Consider the following 13,413-nt stretch of genomic DNA (forward strand, 5'->3'; position numbering starts at 1 on the left):
GTTTCTGTCCTCACATGAGACCCAAAAACCTTGAAATGGGCAACTGAAGGTTTTCTATGGAACAGTTTCTCAAAAGGAGAACATCCCAAATCCTTTGAAACTTTCCTCAACCACGTATAAGTGTATGACAATAGCGACTCCGCCCAGAATTCATTTGGCAGATGCGAACTAAGTAATTGTGCATGCATTCCCTTCTGCAATTCTTTGTTCACTCTAACACAGACACATCTCTTCCATGCTTCTTCGGAACTAGCCATTTTGTGTCTTATCCCTCTCTCCTGCAGGAACCTCTGGAAATCCTGTAAAAGAAAAATAGGCTTCTCATCTGTACAAAGACAAGCAATATTAGCATCATGCATATTTTTAACCTTGTCACAAAACTCTTTAAACCTTTCTAAGGCTTCTTTTGGTTTCCCCAAAACATAAATCCAGACATAATTTGTGAAAGAATCCACACATATTAGATAATGTTTTGCATTGCCTCTAGATGGTGCTAGAGGACCAATCACATCAGCATACACCCGCTGAAATGCTCTGTCGACCCTCAAGGTCACCTGCTTTGCGTTCTTCTTGGTCAGACCTGCAAAAGAAATCACGTTAGAATCACAAGAATTACATTCCATGTAATCACTTTTATCAAAAGTCAATAAATACAGTCCATCTTTCTCTTTGGCAGAAAGATACAACTCTCCATCTTTGTAGATCTCGCAGCTTTCAGCATCATAGGACAGTTTTAGTCCCTTCTTAGCAATCTGCGAAACGCTGAGCAGATTGAACTTCAACTCTGGAACCAAGTAAACATCGTTTATAGTCAAGTTCAGACTTTCAAGGTACACAGTTCCAATCCCGGTCGCTTCCAATTTCTGACCGTTGGCTTGTTGCACAGCGAAGCTTTGCTTCTTAAACGTCGAAAATAACTGTCTGTGTCGACACATATGCTGAGTACACCCCGTGTCTAGGATGAAGAAGTTCCCCGCTTCTGGTGTGCCTTTTAGTGACCTCAAAGCCATTGCAGTCTTTGCCTTTGAGATGGTATGACTTTTGCCTGACGCCTCAGACTTTGTGGAGCTCACCTTGGCTCCTTTCTGCTGACGTGGCCTCTTGCAGTTCTGCTGAATATGCCCAGTCTGGCCACAATTGTAACATCGGACAACGTTTAGCGCTACAGCATTTTCTCCAGTAGCAACAGCAGTGGGGGTGTTAGAACTCCGTTCTTCCCTCCCCCTGTCTTTCACTTCCAGTGCGGCTAGTCTGTCATGTTCATTAAGAATCACGGCATAGACCCTCTCCGCGGTCAAATCGTTCACTGGAAGGGACCCAAGCTGACTGGCAACGGTTTTGTAAGTCCGATTCAGGCTGTTTATCACCATGAAGCAAAACACTTCCTCCTGCAAACGGAAATTACGTTCCACCATCTGTTGACGCAGACATTTCATTTCCGTCAGGTGCGCTTGAACATCTCCATCAGGCGCAAGCCTCAGATTGGTCAGCTTTTCAAAATACAGCAACGCTGAAGAACCTGCATCTCTCTGATGTGTCCTTCGCAGCGTGTCCCAAACCTCTCGTGCGTATTGTAAACCCTGAATATGCACAAGCTGGGAATCTGAAACACACAGAATTATAGCTGTCCTGGCTCTCACATTCTGTGACTCCCAAGCACGCATTGGTGCTGCAGGGATGGGGTTCTCAATCACCTCAAACAGTCTCTGATTCTGCAACAGGGCCTTCATCTTAATAGACCAAGATGAATAATTGTCATTAGTCAGGGGGTTTGGACAAGGCAGGGTTCCCCCTTTCTTGGCATCCATTTTGAGTCCTTTCTTTAAAACTCACTCTCAAACCTGCTAAATCCAATAGCTGGTTTGTTTACGCTCTTGCCACCTGGCAGCTCTTAACGCTAGCTGCTCTGGAAAGTCCCTTTCCAACAGTTCATGAGATACTGTAGCCAAAACATTCCATTGTTTTCGCCTCTCTCATGCACAGCCTTACAGTAAGTTTCCACTTCACTGACGAGCGTTGCTTAGCAACAGTGCATTCCTTTCTTGTACAGGAAACTACAAGAATCTCTGGAATGCAAGCCTTCCACTCTCGGAGCTGTTTTTCCCAAACATTGCTCCCGTGAACCAGAGAATAACTCAATCTGCGTTCACTCTTTTAAGCCCGAAATTCTCATACCTTGGGCTCCGTGGCTTGGCTGTCACTTCGTCTGGTCAGCTTCTGACTGTAGACTGTTGATGCAGAGGATCAACCTCTCATTGCAGACTTCCATGGAGCGATGAAAACAGCAGCTCTGCTACTATTGTTGCAGACTTCCATGGATCGAAGAAACCAGCAGCTCTGCTACCACTGTTGTTCAGGACCATCCTCTGCTACCACTGTTGGAATTCTGCCTGGGTCAGAGGAATGTGCCACAGCGTAGGCACAGGCAGATATTCCTCGTCGACCTCCCCGCTGTTACTCCCGGCAGATAAGCAGGCGAGGTCTCGGCGATTCTTCCCAGATGTGAGAAGAACACACCGTCTCTTCTCTCTCCCCTTTGGCATCCCCAGGGAGGGGAAAGAAGCAGACAGAAAACTATTTACATCCTTTATTTCTGTCTCTTACATCAGTACAGAGAAACATGTCTGCACTCAACAGCAGTAAGAATCAAACTCCACCCATGTACTTCCAGTACGGGTCATATGACACACACACTGAGCTAACATCCGGTGCTCAGTACAGAATGGACTGCCCCTTTGTTCCCATGGCAACAGTCACAAACATCCTGTTTGGCTTTCCAGCCACAAGCAGCTGACTTGGCTGCTATAGCCTTTGCTTGCTGCTGCATTGGTGCTTTACGGTAACAGTTTAGTCGTGTCCGACTCTTCGTGACCCCATGGACCAGAGCAAGCCAGGCACTCCTGTCTTCCACTGCCTCCCACAGTTTGGTCAAACTCGTGTTGGTAGCTTCAAGAACACTATCCAACCATCTCGTCCTCTGTCGTCCCCTTCTCCTTGTGCCCTCCATCTTTCCCAACATCAGGGTCTTTTCCAGGGAGTCTTCTCTTCTCATGAGGTGGCCAAAGTATTGGAGCCTCAGCTTCAGGATTTGTCCTTCCAGTGAGCACTCAGGGCTGATTTCCTTCAGAATGGAGAGGTTTGATCTTCTTGCAGTCCATGAGACTCTCAAGAGTCTCCTCCAGCACCATAATTCAAAAGCATCAATTCTTCGGTGATCAGCTTTCTTTATGGTCCAGCTCTCACTTCCATACATCGCTACTGGGAAAACCATAGCTTTAACTATACAGACCTTTGTTGGCAAGGTGATGTCTCTGCTTTTTAAGATGCTGTCTTTTTAAGATGCTGTAAAGATGATGAGAAAAATTATGTAGATTCTGTGTTTCTGCTCTTGAAGAGCTCTGGTCAATAAAATAAAATAAATCTCTGAGAGTCCCTGCAGACTGATCTTCCATTACGACTCCAGAAATAGCTTGTCTGGTTTGTTCTGTTTTCTGTGATCCATTTGACCAAGGTACTGCAGCCTCCAGCCATATTACACTGATAACCATTTCTTCTTCCTTCCAATATCCACTTTCCCCCTTTTGTGCCGTGTCTATTCAATCATAAGCGATTCCGGAAGTGGCTGCGGTTGCATCCTATTAGATCTACTTTGTGAACTTTGTTCCATTATCTTTCTCCCCCCCGCCCGCATTTGTTAATCAATTTTTTTTATTGATTTTCCACATTTAACAAATATAACATTTAAAACACATAAAAGAAAACACATTACAATACTAAAAGAAAAAAAGAAAGAAAAATATAAACACATTACTGGTAAAACCCATTTTAACTTTCATTTTTATCTGACTTCCTCAAATCCCCCCTAACTGAATTTCATTATATCCCCTTGTAACAGTTCTCCAAAATCATCTTTCTAATAAAATTAACTCCTTCAATTTACTATCTTCTTAGTCTAAATCCATAATTTAGTCTATTAGTCTAAATCCATAATACTTTACAACTCATTCTTATTCTAATCCTAAACCTTATTAGTCTAAATCCATAATACTTTACAACTCATTCTTATTCTAATCCTAAACCTATTTGATACTTTCAAGTGACTTCTAATTATCTTATATTACAATATTTAGCTAGATAATCTTTAAATTTCTTCCAATCTTCTTGGCATTCCTCTTCTTTCTGATCGCATATTCTCCCAGTCAGGTTGGCCAGCTCCGAAAAGTCCAACATCTTCATCTGCCATCTTCCACAGTTGATATTTCTTGAGATTTCCAGTTTTTAGCTAATAGCAATCTTGCCACTGTAGTGGCATACAAAAATAATCTAACATCTTTTTTGGGCAATTCCAATCCTATTATTCCAAGTAAAAAGGCTCCTGGTTTCTTAACAAATGTATTTTTCAACATTTTTTTCAACTCATTATAAATCTTTTCCCAGAAGTCCTTAACCTTGGGACACTTCCACCACATATGATAAAAGGTGCCTTCTTTGCTTTACACTTCCAACATAAATTATTATTCGTGTGATAAATCTTTGCTAATTTTACTGGGGTTAAGTACCACCTATACATTATTTTCATAATGTTTTCTTTTAATACCGTACATGCAGTAAACTTATCCCCTTTCTTCCACAACTTTTCCCAATCAAAGTTTGTTCCATTATCATCATACCCTGAACATTTCTGCTTGGAAAACAAACACCCGAAGCAGGGACAAAATCACAATTAGGCTTCCCAAGATGATCAGGGAGAAAGAGCAAAAGGAAAGGAGAATGGTGGACGAACGAGACGTGTGGGTGCTATAGAAGAGCATGAATTTGGTGTGCATGCTTTTTTGTGCATTTCAGATCCTTTCTAGTGATGTGAGATCACATCTCTGAGCCTTCATCACCTCAGAGGTTAACCACGACGGAATGGATACCTCAAGTCTTTAGACTCTTAACAAAGCCTTGGATATTTGATACGAAGCAGCACTGGGCCACAGGTATGTTTACCTTAGACTGAGTGACTGAAAACGTTTTCAAGAGAATATGTTTCCTCTCCAAGGTAATGAGGGGGGAAGAGGCCATTAACAGCAGGTGTGAAAAGCCCCCCCCCCCATTAAATATTTTTAACTTTTCACGTAGCTTTTCTAAATGAACGTTTAGTTTTGCTTTACAATCACTCTTAAACTACACCTTTGATTTTAATATTAAGCATAAGGAAGTAAATATACAGCTTTGCTCAAAATGAGGCAATGTGTTCCTCCATTTGAAACTAATGCCTATCTGATAGGAGTGTTTGCCTCTGAAATTTGATGAAATATTATTATTCTGTTTGCTGTTTTCGAGTTAGTGGCTTGTGTGTTATTTGGTTATCCCTTCCAGGCCTTCATGATAGAGTGGCTCCTCTATACGAATGAATGCATGAATGATCTTTCTATACAGGAAAACAAATGATTCCAGTAGTAACATGAAATAGGCTCTTTTTGGAGGAAGCATGGGTTATAAATTTAATGAATAAAAGGAAGAGCTATGAACACAACCAACCATTGTTCGAGGACTCTTCGCTTTTAATGTTTTTTAAGCATATTCCTTAGTCCCACCCCCCGCCATACTCACATTTTATAATCACATGGTAACTGCATGTTATCTTATTTTATTTTATTTATAAAAGTAGTTATGTACTGCCAGTTCATACAATACAACACGGTTCACAAAATATAAACAGGGGGAAAAGAACACCATAAAAACAGTATAAATGATTGCTAAAAGACCTGTACGGAAACCACTAAGAAGACTGCAGAATGACAGCATGATACCACATGCTACAACAACCTGAGTGCTGGGCGGTGAAAGAATAGCTATACTGCATATGTGACCATGCAGGCACATATATTTGCATGATAAATAAAACATCATGCATGGAGACAAAACATACAACAAAAAGGGGATTTTTAAAAATCCTCTAGCCGTGTGGCCACAAAACTGCAGTGTATGATAATATAAAGGTAAAGGTAAAGGGACGCAGGTGGCGCTGTGGGTAAAAGCCTCAGCGCCTAGGACTTGCCGATCGAAAGGTCGGCGGTTCGAATCCCTGCGGCGGGGTGCGCTCCCGCTGCTCGGTCCCAGCGCCTGCCAACCTAGCAGTTCGAAAGCACCTCCGGGTGCAAGTAGATAAATAGGGACCGCTTACCAGCGGGAAGGTAAATGGCGTTTCCGTGTGCGGCTCTGGCTCACCAGAGCAGCGATGTCACGCTGGCCACGTGACCCGGAAGTGTCTCTGGACAGCGCTGGCCCCTGGCCTCTTGAGTGAGATGGGCACACAACCCCAGAGTCTGTCAAGACTGGCCCGTACGGGCAGGGATACCTTTACCTTTACCTAAAGGGACCCCTGACCATTAGGTCCAGTCATGGCCAACTCTGGGGTTGCGGCACTCATCTCGCTTTATTGGCCGAGGGAGCCGGCGTACAGCTTCCGGGTCATGTGGCCAGCATGACTAAGCCGCTTCTGGTGAACCGGAGCAGCGCATGGAAACGCCGTTTACCTTCCCACCAGAGTGGTACCTATTTATCTACCTGCACTTTGATGTGCTTTTGAACTGCTAGGTTGGCAGGAGCAGGGACCGAGCAACGGGAGCTCACCCCGTCGTGGGGATTCGAACTGCCGACCTTCCAATTGGCAAGTCCTAGGCTCTGTGGTTTAACCCACAGCGCCACCTGTGTCCCTGTATGAAAATATACCGTATTTTTCACTCTATAACACCCACCTGACCATAACATGCACATAGTTTTTAGAGGAGGAAAACAAGGGAAAAAACATTCTGAATGAAACAGTGGATGTATCATTTTTGTGCTTCATGCTGTGGCCACAGACATGTGATCTGATGGTGAATTTGGGCTGACCCAATGCAAAAATCCTGAGAATCCCTGTGCACCCATGGTTTGTAACCACGTTTTTGCACCATTGCAGCCCCAGGCAACAGTGGGTGCGTGATTTTTGGGGGGCAGGCTGTAGCCATGGACATGCTATGTGCTCTGATGGTGAATTTGGGCTGACCCAATGCAAAGACCCTGAGGATCCATGTGGATCCATGGTTTGTAACCACGTTTTTGCACCATTGCAGCCCCAGGCAACAGTGGGTATGTGATTTGGGGGGGGGGCAGGCTGTAGCCATGGACATGCTATGTGATCTGATGGTGAATTTGGGGTGACCCAATGCCAAAATCCTGAGAATTCCTGTGGATCCATGGTTTGTAACCACGTTTTTGCACCATTGCAGCCCCAGGCAACAGTGGGTGCGTGATTTTTGGGGGGCAGGCTGTAGCCATGGACATGCTATGTGATCTGATGGTGAATTTGGGGTGACCCAATGCAAAGATCCTGAGAATCCCTGTGGATCCATGCTTTTTAACCACATTTTTGCACCATTGCAGCCCCAGGCAACAGTGGGTGCGTGATTTTTTTGGTGCAGGCTGTAGCCATGGACATGCTATGTGATCTGATGGTGAATTTGGGGTGACCCAATGCAAAGATCCTGAGGATCCATGCTTTGTAACCACATTTTAAGTGGGGAGCGAAGGAAAAACAAAGAAGGGACATTAGAGGGGTGTGCAGAGAAGCAGCTGGCTAAGAATGCAGGAGAGGGATTTAACGGGAGGGAGGAGAGAAAGGCAAAAGTTTCCCCCCACCCAAGCCAGCCATCTCTCTCTCTCTCTCTCTCTCTCTCTCTCTCTCTCTCCCTCCCCCCTCTCTCTCCCTCTCCCCCAGCAGCACCGGAGCTTGCCTGGAGGGGAGGGGCTTTCCCTGCTCTTTGTTCCGTTTCAGCAAACACAGCAACGAAACAGAGGGGGGTGGGCAGTAAGACCCTGAGGCAGAATGCAGGGAAGCAGCCGCTTTCTCTTTTCAGGTTTCGCTTCTCCGTGCAGCGCCGCGATTTGATTTTTGCATGATTTTTCGGCTCCAGGGACCACACATTCGCTCTATAACACGCACAGACATTTCCCCTTCCTTTTTAGAAGAAAAAATCTGCGTGTTATAGAAGGAAAAATACGGTACCCACAAACAAAATGCAATGTGAGCTATGCTCATACCACCTGAAAATGCATTGTTTAGTGTACATTGCAGGCACATGTCTCATGTACATACATTCATTGGGATTGGTAGTGGACCCCAGCTGAGTGCAATTTCACTGGCAAACTGGAGCTTGCTATCGTGTAATGGCCCTGTTAGTGTGACACAGCAAGCCATAAACCATAAAGAACAAACCTTGGCTTAACGCCATTGTTTACTAGGAGAGCAACAAACCATGAGTGCTGATTCCCATGTCATGGTAGACCACTGACTCGCTGGATCATCACCTTGTCATGGTGAATGGGCTTGCACATTCCTATGATCCAAGCCTTTGGGACTCTTGTACTCCCAGCAGGGTCACCCAAGGCAGTAAGGTCCAAGGGAAGGAGCTAGACAAAGAATGATCCAAGAAGTCCTCAATGGCAGAACAGGCGGATGATAACAAGCGGTATTTTACAACGGCTGTGAAGGCGGATGAAGGCTACAGCAGATAAGAATCTACCGGTCGTCGTCACTACTCATGCCATTGGAACAGAGCCTTACTGCAAAGACTGTGCACTGGTCAACGTGCACTGATCCACACACATAAAACAAATTCACACACAGGCGTCTTCCAAAAACCCACCCCAAACGCAAATCTCCAAAGTCCCATGGCGATCGGCAAATGGTAACGGAATCAGGATCATGAAATCTGGAAGCCCCTAGTCATGAACCGGCACATGGGCGGTGGATACGGATTCAGTCGTTCTGACTCAAGGAACGAGGCAGTTGAATTGATGGCCCAGAAATGGAAGCAATAGGAGCTATCTACGTTAGAAGAATGGAGAATGAAGATGATGGACTATGCAGAACTTGATAGATTGACGGGAAGGATCCGAAATCGACGAGATCAGAGATTTACAGAAGATTGGGAAAAGTTTATAGAATATATGCATAAATTAAGTGATAATCAAATAACGTTTGTAAGTTTTAATGAAGCTCTGTAGGAAGAAATGTTAGACTGTGAGCAAAAATAAGAACTAATTTATAAAAAACAATGGAAGTAAGATTTTAGAAATGTGTAAGAAATTAAGAAGGGAAGGAGAATCAGTCAAGTTGAGGGAAGTCAAAAAGAGAATGGAGTTTAAAAAAAAGATGTATGAATTGTATAAATTTTGTATTGGAAAAATGAATAAAAATATTATATATATATATATATATAAAAGGAACGAGGCAGTTGAGCAGCTCAATAGCTCTATCCATGACTGAGCAGCCCTTTTTAGGATCCACTCTGCTCACCCCACTGTGGGTTAAACCATAGAGCCTAGGACTTGCTGATCAGAAGGTCGGCGGTTCGAATCCCCACGACGGGGTGAGCTCCTGTTGCTCGGTCCCTGCTCCTGCCAACCTAGCAGTTCGAAAGCACGTCAAAGTGGAAGTAGATAAATAGGTACCACTCCTGCGGGAAGGTAAACGGCATTTCCGTGCGCTGCTCTGGTTCACCAGAAGTAGCTTAGTCATGCTGGCCACATGACCCGGAAGCTGTACGCCGGCTCCCTCGGCCAATAAAGCGAGATGAGCGCCGCAACCCCAGAGTCGGCCACGACTGGACCTAATGGTCAGGGTCCCTTTACCTTTACCTGCTCATCCCACAAAAGAGGAGGGGCTAGAAAAGGTGCCCTAAACATGGTCTGCCTCCCTTTTTCCCTGACTGGATTACCGCGCCCAGTGGGGTCACCACTCAGTGGTCATAAAAGACAATTAAAAATGGTAGACCACAACCCATGGTTTGCTGCTTCCAGCCTGAGAAAGTGAGGAGAAAACAGGAGCGGTTCAGCATTCTTACTTCTTAGCACCAACATATCGCTTGTTCATGGAAAGCCATGGTTTATGTTGCATACTGGGCAAAGGTGTGAAAAGGCCCTCAGGACAGCAAGGCTTTAACTACCGTATTTTTCGCTCTATAAGACGCCCCAGACCACAAGACGCACCTAGTTTCTGAAGGAAAAAAACAAGAAAAAAAATATTCTGAATCTCAGAAGCCAGAAGAGCAAGAGGGATCGCGGCGCAGTGAAAGCAGCGATCCCTCTTGCTGTTCTGGCTTCTGGGATAGCTGCGCAGCCTGCATTCGCTCCATAGGACGCACACAAATTTCCCCTTACTTTTTAGGAGGGAAAAAGTGAGTCTTATAGAGCAAAAAATACGGTAAATAAGCATTAAGAGTGCTCAGAATCCAGCAGCTCAGTTCAGCAATGCTCATGCTAACCCCTTGAAACTAAGAAATAAATACAACACATACATTTGCCAGTAAGGGGGGGGGGGGGAGGACACAAGCCATCACATTGAGCGCATCCCTAAGAGTTTCTGCTATTAAATCGTAATCGGGGTTTGACCTCGTACTGCCCAAATAATCTGTCAACACTTAAACAGATTTTCTCTTCTCAAATTCTTCTCCCTCGCTGCCCTGTTAACACAAATAGAGATCACTCCACAGATTACGTGTCTTGTATGGTCTTATTATTGCTCAGAATCGGGGTAATTGCTTGCACTCTTTTTTAGCTTTCAGCATTTTAAAAAAGCCATTAGGATAACAAGCCATTATTTCCATCTGGATGGAAATTTGTTTACCAAAAGGTGGTGGAGAAGGTTTTTAACACCTCTAATGTCTTCGAGCTGTCTTCAGTCTCAAGAAGCAAATATATTTGTCCTCATTTTTACTACTGCAGCAACTGAAGCAGCCGTAAAAGCAGTTTTAAAAAAGTATGGAAGGACAAGAGAGATGCCTGGGCAAAGTTACTTGAGCCGTAGCCACGGAACAGCCTGCAGACGAAGGCTCTTCAAAAAATATCCCATGTCCTTTCCCAGATTTTCAATTTGGGCTTCTTTATTTCAACCTCCAGATGTTTGTATGTGTGCGTGACATTTAAAAATCTGCAGGCTGGGGGAAAAATAAGTCAAAAACTGAAGGACTCGGAACAATTTTGAGAGAGCTGAGTAATATATAATTATTACTCAACCTCCAGCCCTTTTGCTCACAGAGATAAGGGAAAATATGCGAACAGGATTCTACCCAGTTTGTTCAGGAAACCTCTCTGTGCTTTCCATTGTTCTGATACTCCATAAATGCAAAGGGTGAAGAACAAACAGACTTTGGTACTTCTAACTCAACATTGAGCTATTGCCTTTCTTCTTCATCAGCAGATATGGGCTGTCTGAAAGCAGCAGTCTGAAAGACTGCCTCCTGCCCGACAGTCCCTTTCAGGTATTAAGATGTGCAAAAGGGACCCTCTTGCGAATTCTGCCACCCGCAGAAGCTCCGGGCGGCAGTGGCCCAGGAGAAGGCATTCTGTGTGACAGTTCCTAAAGCTGTGGAAGTCCCTCTCCGAAGAAGTTCATCTTCATTATACAATGGTACCTCGGGTTAAGAACTTAATTCGTTCTGGAGGTCCGTTCTTAACCTGAAACTGTTCTTAACCTGAAGCACCACTTTAGCTAATGGGGCCTCCCGCTGCTGCCGCGCTGCCACCACATGATTTCTGTTCTCATCCTGAAGCAAAGTTCTTAACCCGAGGTACTATTTCTGGGTTAGCGGAATCTGTAACCTGAAGCGTCTGTAACTTGAGGCATCTGTAACCCAAGGTACCACTGTACAGTTTTTAGCAGATGATGATATACCTCTTCACCCTTGCCAATGACAACTGCGATGAACATTTTTGTGGACCAACCCTAATTCTGTGGTTGCGTTTTCGCTTCTGTTGTAAGCTTTGGAAACTTCTTTATTGATGTATTCTAGATGGTTGTAACCCTCACTAGGAACTTAACATGAAGGACAGGTAACGCATATTAAAATAATAACAATGACGAAACAACAACAGCTTTTGTGCATTTATGTATTTGTTGTACCTAGTGGGCTGTATGCCCCCAGCTTTGTTTGATGTTCAGCTCTACACAGAAGTGGGTAACTTAAGCCAGTTTGAATGAGACCTGCCAAGGAAATTGAAGAACATTTTCATGTAGGCGGCAATGGCGGCAAGAGTCTTAATTGCACAAGGATGGAAGAACGAAGAAATCCCAACAAAAGAACTGTGGCATGAAAGGTTATATGAAATGTGTATGTTTGTATGTATTGGTTTCTGCATGTGCTGTAGAGGGAAGTGAGGGGCAGATGGGACTGGTCAATCTGAGAAGGTAACTCATCTAGGAGAAGGAAAATGCTTATCCCCAACCTCCGCTGCCCTTGTAGAACATCTTCAGCAGAAGAAAAGGCTAAGGAATAATTCCTACACAAATCTGGAGTCGAGTCCCTAAGATGGTTGGATGGCACCTTATACGGCCTCCTTCCTGGAACTCCTCTACCAAACATCTAGCTGTGGTTGCCTGAAGGAGTTTTCAGTTGGAGTCCCTAACACCTATCGTATCTTCCATTTTAACAACTGGTATTCAAGGAATTCTGCAAAGAAAGGAGGAAAATTCCGTTTTGTTGACGTGGGAATTTAAGTAGTACTCTTGGGGTCAAGAGGAAGAGAACCTGCTTCCTTATAGGGTGTTTTTGGTTTACGGCAGGGGTTGGTTCCTAATTAATTGAGCGAACGCTTAAATCCCAGGCCTGGGGGGTTTCCCATCAGGGGCCTTAGCCAGATTAGGAAGGAAGTAGATTGTAATCCCTTTAATGCGAGCTGAGATCTTTCTCCTGTTTTTTTGGGCAATCCTAGGCGGCTGGCAGGATCCCAGATTTCGTTTGCATCAGAAAAATACTACTTTGTTGTTGGAACAATAATATTAAGTAAAGAACAAAGTGTCATTCATCAAAGTTCCACAGTGCTAAATTTCCACTTGGGAGGAAGTGAAATTTACACCAGTGAAATTTACTTCCCAGTAAACAGCATGGCGTTTCCACAAATTAAAGATTGAAAGTACAGTGGTACCTCGGGTTAAGTACTTAATTTGTTCCGAAAGTCCGTTCTTAACCTGAAACTGTTCTTAACCTGAAGAACCACTTTAGCTAATGGGGCCTCCTGCTGCCGCCGCGCCGCCGAAGCCCGATTTCTGTTCTTATCCTGAAGCAAAGTTCTTAACCTGAAGCACTATTTCTGGGTTAGAGGAGTGTGTAACCTGAAGCGTATGTAACCTGAAGCATATGTAACCCAAGGTACTACTGTATGGGATATATTGTATAGGATAAAGTTAATACACTCCAGGTATTAGTCAGAAAAACTGTTACTCAGAGGAGACCCATTTAAATTAATGCACCTGGTTCCTAATTCTTATGGGTTTACTCTGAGTAAAACTTAGCTGAATGCTACCCAATGTGAGCTTCTGATAAAGCCGTAAAGGAATTATTTCTTTTACAAGCTTGAAGTGTTTGGGGGTTCCAAGCAGTAAAA

The sequence above is a fragment of the Podarcis gaigeae genome (genome assembly GCF_964106915.1).
Source record: "Podarcis gaigeae genome assembly, chromosome: 13".
Lineage (NCBI taxonomy): Eukaryota > Metazoa > Chordata > Lepidosauria > Squamata > Lacertidae > Podarcis > Podarcis gaigeae.